This window comes from Kryptolebias marmoratus, linkage group LG20 (genome assembly GCF_001649575.2).
Source record: "Kryptolebias marmoratus isolate JLee-2015 linkage group LG20, ASM164957v2, whole genome shotgun sequence".
Classification (NCBI taxonomy): domain Eukaryota; kingdom Metazoa; phylum Chordata; class Actinopteri; order Cyprinodontiformes; family Rivulidae; genus Kryptolebias; species Kryptolebias marmoratus.
Window position 1 is genome coordinate 24114772 of NC_051449.1, and position 9012 is coordinate 24123783.

Here is a 9012-nt window from a genome sequence, read left to right on the forward strand (position 1 = left end):
AAAACAGAGTCTCTTTAGTCAAAGGCTTCTTCAGATTAGCTGTAAAACGGACCGCTACAGGAGATCTTTCCTGCCCACAGCCATCACCATCTATAATAACTCCTTGATTTAAATGAGCTATGTCAACATTTAATTTCCCTTTGGGATTAATAAAGTATTTTAAAATCTGAATTGAATTGAATTGAAACACATATTTTGTTTTCAAACTCTACTGAAGTTTATTTAACACTTCAGGTTGTAACAAAACAAACTACAAACCATCTTTATAGTGAAACACTTTTGTGTAACTGTTTTTTTTTTTGTTCTGTACTGTAGAAGAGTATTCTTTGCTGTCAGTGTTATTTCAAACATTTCTTTTTTTATTTGTCACAATATTCAATTTTGCTATCATCAATACTTTTTAAAAAAGCCTCTGTACAAAACTGGGTTAAAAACCTGTCCATTATCCTTAGTCAGGCATTGTTTTTTTGTTTTGTTTTTTGTTTTGTTCATTCATATATACTGCTTTAAACTATTTAATAATTCTTATCTGGTTTCTTGGACTCACAGATCACCTCAAATACCCCCGTTGTGGAGCGTTGTTCTGTTTGGAATCCCGACGTTTCCACATACCTGTTCAGAACCAAACCTGCCCAAACAATATGTATCTGGAATTCCCTCCTGTAACAACAAGTACAGCTCCGTCTGATTACATCTGCATGTGTGCCTCTCTCACTGCGGTCACCTGCTACCTGAACTTGCCTGCCATCCATACCTGTCAATAGCGGGGGAGACGGAGGCAAACCCAGAGCGCAGACTCATCATTCAAAAAGAAAGTTATTTATTAAAGTAAAAAATAAACAAAACAAAAGGCTGGCATGGCAGCAAAAAACAAACAATACCAAAATCCAAAAAGGCAAGTCAAGGCGTGTGATAACAACATATATGGACAAAATAAATGACCCAGTCAAGAATGAAGAACAGAGACCGGCTTTAAAGACAGAGGGAGAGATGATAATGGGTTGCAGCTGGGAACATGACGAGAGACAGGTGAGGTGGACGTGGCAGGCATAACCGGAAAATTACTGTGGAGGTGAATGGTGACAAAGGAAACAGAAAGCCAATAAACTAAACTAAAACAAAGAACCAAAAATCAAAAACACTGACATACATGACAGTACCCACCTTCTTGGAATACTCCCTTTCCTCAGATTGCTCCTGGTTTATTTCTTTATTCTACTCCACGTAGGGAAATATTCGTCAATTTTCCTTTTGTCCACAGAACCACAGACATGACTTCCTGTTTCTTTAAAAACATATATTTTGAAAATTTTTATTCACTGACCTGTTTCTGCCTGAGCTTCTCAGTTGAAGTGTAACGCACCCAATGAAGCTTTAAGCCATTCATTATGACAGATCTGACCAACCAAGTCAAACTTGATGGTCTGTTAAACAAGTTAAATAATCAACACCAACAAACAAATCAATGTCTGAATTTGTTGCCCAATAAGGTGAATTTTACAACCTCAGCCTCAGGTTCCGGGTTCCTCTCCTCTTCCTCCAATTGAAATTACCCCTACCACACATGAATTATCCATCACCCCACCAAAAAGCTTCAAGGGTGACCTTGACAGATGTGGTGGTTTCCTTCTTCTGTGCTCCCTCAGACCTTCACCTCTGACCACAGTAAGCTTACTTTTATTCAAAATTCACTTAAGGTGAACTCATGCTTGTCTTTCCAGCCATCTAGTTAAACATTTATAGCTTGATACCTATCTCTGTAATGAGTTGACGAGTTTTGTTTCGGTTTTTGCTTTGTCTTGTGTTTAGGGATGTTTTGGTATTTGTCTTCTGGGTTTTGGTTTTGTTCTTGTCTTGGTTTTTCATTACTCACTTGCCCTCAGTCTGCTCCTGCTTTTCTGTCACGCCCATCTCCACCTGTCTTCTATCCTCGTTACTCACCTGTGCCCACTTCTCCTGATTTCCCTCTGCTTTATAACCTGGTCTTCTTCTCCACCTCCCCGTCGGTTCATTGTTTGATGTTGATTGTTCTTTGTCTCTGGTACGTCCATGGTTGCTATTCGTCTCTGGTTTACCTTGCCCTGTCTTGCCTGCCGTTTTGGATGTTTTTGTTATAGTTTTTTGCTGCCACGCCAGCTCTTTGGTTTTTAGTTCAGTTATTTAAATAAATCAGTTTTTATTTTTAAAAGATGAGTCTGCGTATTGGGTTCGCCATGCTCACCTCGAGTCATGACAATCTCTCTGATTTCCACAGAGTATTCAATCATCTCCCTTGTGACAAGGATGCCACCTGTAAATTACAATGTCTCAGACTGGGTAATTGAATTATAGCAGAACATGCCATACATTTCCACATTTTGGCTAATGAGACTGAGTGGAATGAGAAGGCACTTGAGAGCACCTTTATTAATTCCGTATTAATAAACTTAAAGGATCAACTTGCCCCCCGTGTCAAACCTGAGTCATTTGATGATCTCATCACTCTGGCAATCTGAATCAATAACCACCCTAGGGATTATCAGAGGGAAAGAGGATTCAGGCCATGTACTACACCAGACTTAGTTCCAAGCTCTATCCCCATCACTTCTGCCCATCCAGTCCCTTCACTTCATAAAATGCCAGAAAAGCAAGAATCCATGCAGACTGGAAGGAGCAGTTTGTCTGTGGAGGAATGTCAATGTAAATTTAAGGAAAAACTATGTATGTATTGTAGAGTACCGGGTCAGTCAGGCTGTCATCTTTTGCACCTGATGTTTAAATTTCCAATCCTACCAGTAAATCTGGAGATACTGGTGACACACTACCTTATCGTCACACCCTTACTTTTGTTATTTTCATTCTCTGTGAATCTTGTGGGTCATTTAAATTACAAGCCCTAGTTGATTCTAGCGCTGAACAAAGTTTCATGGATTCTGAGTTGGTCAGGCAATTAAAAATACCCAGTCTCTTCCTAGGTCTCTCCCCGTAATAGTGTTGAGCCACCAGAGAATGGACACTATCACCTACCAGACTGCCCTGATTCAGATCATCATGTTTAAAAAAATCACAGGGAACAAGGTCGGTTTTATCACATCACCTCATGCTCCCATAGTTCTAGATTTTCCTTGGCTACTAAAACACAACTCCACAATAAAGTGGGTAGAGAAGAGAGTTGAGACACACGCTCTGACTGCTCCAAGACCTGTCTATGTTCTGCTGTGACCTCTGCTAATTCCCACAGTGATACTCCTGAAGAACATGATCTTACCTAAATAAACCCTAAATATCATGAGCTACTTCCTACTTCAGGTCCCGTTGTGGAGCATTGTTCTGTTTGGAATTCTAAGTTGGATGTTGCAATGTTTCCACAAACCCTGTCTAGAACCAAACCTGTCCAAATGATTTGCATCTGGAAAGCCTTCCTGTATCAACAAGGAGGTGTCAGCTCCATCTGATTCTATCTGCCTGCCAGCCTCCCCCGCTCTCACTTGGGTCACCTGCTACCTGCGCTTACCTGCCATCTTTACCCACATGCCTGGACGGCTCCCTCTTGTCTTGACGATATTTGCCTCTTCTGTAATTCCTTAATCCTTCTCCTTCTTCAACTGAAAAGCAAATACAAACCGTAAGACCCTGTAATTCCATATTTAATTGTTCTGGTTTATTTATTCATGGTCTTCCACACAGGAAAAAAATTCCCCTTTTGTCCACAGAACCACAGAAACAACTTCCTGTTCCTTTCAAAATAAATTATTTTTATCCACTAACTTGTTTCTGCTGAGCTCCATCAGTTGAAGTTTAGCATACCCAGAGAAGCTTTAAGCCATTTATTATGACAGTTCATGGTAATAATGAATCTTCTTCATATAGCAGAATTCGTCATAGAATTCCTCAGAATTCAGTGCTTGGACCAGTTCTTTTTACTGTATGTATGATTCCATTAGATAATGTTGTTAGACAGTATAGGATGATTTTTCATTGTTAGGCTGATACTCAGTTATATTTATTCATGAAATCTGACAAATCCATTCAGTTACCTGTCTTGGACAGCTTGGGCTCTGGAACCCAACTCCTGGCAAGGGGCTTGACTCTTTCCTACTCTGGAGTTGCCCAGGGAGAGAGGTGTCAGATGGGTGTGGGGGTACTCGCAAGCCCCCAGCTGAGCACCTGGGTGTTGGAGTTTCCCTCAGTGAACAAGAGGGTCATCTCTCTGCAGCTCCAACTTGCAGGAGGGAAAATTCAGACTGTTGTTTGTGTTTATGCATCAAACAGCAGTTTGGATATCCTGGCATTCTTGGAGTCTCTGGATGGTGTCCTAAAAAGGGTTACCATCTGGATTAGATTCTGTTTTTCTCCTGGGTAACTTCAATGCTCTTATGGGCAATGATGGAATTATCTGGAAGGGAGTGATTTGAAAGAACAGTCTTTCTGATATGAACCTAAGCGGTGTTCCGTTATTGGACTTCTATGCTAGGCAAGGGCTTTTCATAACAAACACCATATTTGAGCATAGAGTGGTTTATAAATGTACTTGGAACTGGGATTGTTAAGGGTACATGGGATTTTGACTTTCCAGTCTACATGTGTTTCATAGATCTGGAGAAGGGTTATGACTTTGTTCCTTACAACATTTTGTGGAGGGTGTTGCGGAAGTAATGGGTGCCAGGGTTGCTGTAGAGGACTATCCAGTCCAGTGGCGGCTGGCCAATAGAGGGCGCAAGGGTGTCGCCCCACCACTCACGTTATCTTGAATAAGACGTAAAAAATAAAATAAAAATAAAATAAAATAATAAAATAAAAAGTTATATATATATATATAGTTGTGTAAGATAAATATTTTATAGTTAATGATAAGTAAAGTTGTTTTGTTCATCGACGTTGTCTGATTGGTGACGTATTTCCGCCCCAGGGCGCACAAATTTTTGCCCGTAGACTCTCTTTAAAAGTTGCACATGCATATTCAGCAGCCAACCCGGATCCTGGCCTCAATTTGACTACATCTAGGACAGCTCTACTTCAGCTAACTAAGACAAGGCAGCGTTTTTTTGAATCTGGTGACAAAGCGGGGAAGCTTCTGGCTTTCCAAGCTCGAGCTCAGGCAACCTCTAAATTAATCCCATTCATCAGGTCAGCTACAGGGGAGATTCTCTCTGATCCCAGCAAGATAAATGATAGGTTTGCGTCATTCTACTCAGAATTGTATACCTTTATTACTCCACCCTCATCACACAATATACTTAATGATATCAGTTTTCCACAGATAGATAATGAATTGAGAGGTCTGGGTGGGCCTATCACTATAATGGAGGTGCAAGAATCTATCAAGTCCTTAAATTCAGGCAAGTCCCCTGGTCCTGACGGTTTTTCCTCAGAATATTATAAGGCTAATGTTGAGTTTTTGGCACCGATCTTGACAGAGGTGTATAATGAGGCCTTTTCAAACAGGCACCTGCCTAGTACGCTATCAGAGGCTACAATATCCCTGATCCTTAAAAATGATAAAGATGCCTCATTATGCAGTAGCTATAGACCTATTTCCCTTCTAAATGTAGATTTTAAAATTTTATCTAAAATTCTTGCAACCCGTCTTCAGCGAGTACTTCCCCACATTATCTCACTAGACCAGACAGGCTTTATGACAGGACGACAGTCATTTCATAACACCAGATGTCTTCTCAATATAATCCATACGCCAGGTACCCTATCACCTGAAATAATCGTATCCCTTGATGCAGAGAAGGCCTTTGATCGGGTTGAATGGAGTTTTTTATATGAAGTTATGGAACACTTTGGTTTTGATAATGATTTTATCATTTGGGTCAAGCTGCTGTACTCATCACCAGTGGCCTCAATTAAAACAAATGACATGGTGTCTTCACCCTTTCCTCTTGAAAGGGGCACCAGGCAGGGATGCCCTCTGTCCCCCTTGCTATTTGCCATCGCAATAGAGCCTCTTGCCATCTGGTTGCGTGCCAAGGAAGGTGTTAAGGGTATTCTAAGAGCAGGTGTAACCCATAAGGTGTCCCTTTATGCGGATGACATGCTCTTTTACATTTCTGATCCTCATACATCTCTCCCAATAATATTTAACATCCAAGAACAATATAGCAAGCATTCAGGTTACAAGCTCAACTACCAGAAAAGCCAATTATTTCCCTTGAACTTACTGGCAAGGAGCCTTTCACAGTCAATTTCACCTTTTAAATGGGCAGAAGCAGGATTTCGTTATTTAGGAATATTTATCTATTCTTCTATGTCTAATATGATGAATAAGAACTTTTTGCCATTATTAGAGAGCATGGAGAAGGACTTTGACCGGTGGTCCCTGCTGCCATTATCTTTGGTAGGACGGGCAAATCTGGTTAAAATGGTTATTTTCCCCAAATTTTTGTACCTTNCTGCCAGACTTCGTAAATCGGTGCTACAGTCCCCCACTTATGAGGGTGAACTTGCTCTTCCCAACTTTAAGCAGTACTACTGGGCAGCTAATATACAGAAACTGTTATATTGGAGACATGACGCTGACGCTTTACCTGCCTGGGTGCAGATTGAAAGGGCGTGTAGCTGTTACTCGTTGTCCTCTCTGCTTTGTTCTCAGCTTCCCTTGCCCCTGTCCCTAGTAGAGGACAATCCCATAGTCAGGGCTACATTAACTATCTGGAGCCAATTTAGGAAAAAGTTTGGCCTGCACGAACCCTCAACACAAATTCCTTTAGCCAAAAATTGTAACTTTATGCCTTCAGTCACTGATTTAGTTTTTAACTTGTGGCATGATAAGGGGATCAAGACTGTAAAGGATCTTTATAGCAACAATACCTTTTCATCTTTTGCAGAACTTTCATCTAAATTCCAGTTGCCCAACTCTCATCTGTTTCAGTTCTTTCAGGCCAGGGATTATGTTAAAAAAGTGTTCCCTCACTTTCCCAATCGGCCCCCCGAAACACTTTTGGATACTCTCCTACAATTAGACCCACAACGGAAAAAATTTATTTCATTCTTATATAATTCGATCAACAATAATACTTCAAACTTCGCAGCTCTTGTTAAAACAGCATGGGAGGGGGAGCTGGGTGCTGGGGGGGAGGAGGAACAATGGGAGGCTGCTAAGAATTTGATTCGTAAATCCTCAATTTGTGCCCGTCATGCCCTAATCCAGTGCAAAATATTCTATAAAGTGCATTACACAAATGCAAAATTATCTAGAATTTACCCATCAGTCAGTGACGGGTGCAATAAGTGTGGACAATCGCCAGCTAACCATACTCACATGTTTTAGGCCTGCCCAAAGTTAAGCGGGTTTTGGGGGGACATTTTTAAATTACTTAGTCAAGCATATAATCAGACAATTCTCCCTAATCCATTATCGGCTATATTTGGCATCCCTTCAGACCCGGGCCTCTCGCGTTCTTTGAAACGAGCCCTAGCTTTCACTACCCTTCTAGCTCTAAGACTTGTTCTACTAAGATGGAAACAAAGCATTCCCCCGTCTCATAACCAATGGGTTAGAGAAGTCCTTTACAACCTGAAGCTGGAAAAACTCAGATTTTCACTTAAGGGTTCCACCAGCAAATTTATGGAGACCTGGAGACCTTTCCTATCTTGGGCAGGGACTATGACTTTACTCCCTGACACAGAAGAAAGTTAAACTATCTGTATGCCCTCTCATCTTCTCTTTTTTTTCTCTCTTTCTTACTTTGTCTGTTTTTTCTTTGGAATGTGTGTGGATGGATGGAGGTGTGTGGTTGTCGTGTTGATTGAAGTTGTTGCAGAGATTGGATCTCTGTTAGCTGTTTGTCTTGTTCTTAGACCTAGACTCAGGGATGTTTGGGGTGGGTTGGGTTTTGGGAGAAATTAGCTTGCACTTGTTTTTCTCACCTATTTGAAACTACTGTGTTTTATTTTTGGTTTCTTATTGTCCTACTGATTGATGCATGTCAAGCTACCAAATTCAATAAAGAGAGTTGAAATAAAAGAATGTACATGCGCAGTAGCTCCTCTTCAATACAAGAGATAGGACCGTTCTGTGCGCACCTCTCCTGCGCCCAGAGCTGAATGCAGCTGTTTTTGCATTTCACCGCCTCCTGCCGCCGGAGGCTGACGTCACATCCGTCTGTCATAAAGTTTGCCTGATTGAAAAGTCCAGCCACAGGTGTGCTGCCTTTTATTCAAAGACAGCAATAAGTTCATTACGTGACTAAGTTACATACGCAAGGTAATAAATAAGCTCATATTTAATAATTAGTTTAAGAAAATTTATGCTAAAAAACTGTTAAAATGTTTGGTTTGAATTCTAATCGGAGTGAGACATCTGATCTTTGTTATATTGTACGTGCAGAATACGTGACGTAGTGAGTGCTCTCACCATAAAACAAGCTTTGATGTATTTTCTTCGTAAAGTTTTGAAAAATAAGGGAAAAACAGGTCTTATGAACACTAAATGCGCCCTACATGCTTGTGTCTTGGTAGACCTACATCTTTGTAAGCACTGGTGTGTTCAGGAAGCACTTGTGCATATGTGCATTTATATGCACATTATAATGTTGCTTTTGTTGTTTTAATTTATGTAAATACACTGGTGTGATACTTTAGTATATATTTTGGTATATGTCTGTTTTGGACTTATAGCCACCCCTGGAGAAAACTCCACCAGCCACCAGTCCCTGTAGCAGCTCAGAGCATTCCTGTCTAACAGTCACGTCACTGACGAGGAAATTCTCTGCCACGTTATGAGGATGATCAGGGATAAGAATGAACACCAGTGTAGACTTGGTCAGCCCCCTCGTCAGAAAACATCCTACGCACACAGTGTTCATAGGGATTGGGGGAGACAGGCTTGCTGACAATAAGAACGGTGTGTTTATACAATAGCTGAATGCGAAGGTGGTGGCTCTGAGCAATATGGTGGTGGCCTTGATGGATCAACAGACCACTGTTCTGCAGGCATCCCACTCCAAGATTTTCACTGTCTAAATACCAGTGGTGGGATGTAACGAAGTACAAGTACTTCGTTACTGTACTTAAGTACGTTTTTCA

General features: G+C 40.9%; 1 protein-coding gene across 1 annotated transcript in view; it reads right to left on the bottom strand.

Moving 5' to 3' along the window:
• Nucleotides 1-9012, bottom strand: part of LOC108228643 (tissue factor-like) — a 55731-nt gene that overhangs the window by 11074 nt on the left and 35645 nt on the right. The window lies entirely within an intron of this gene.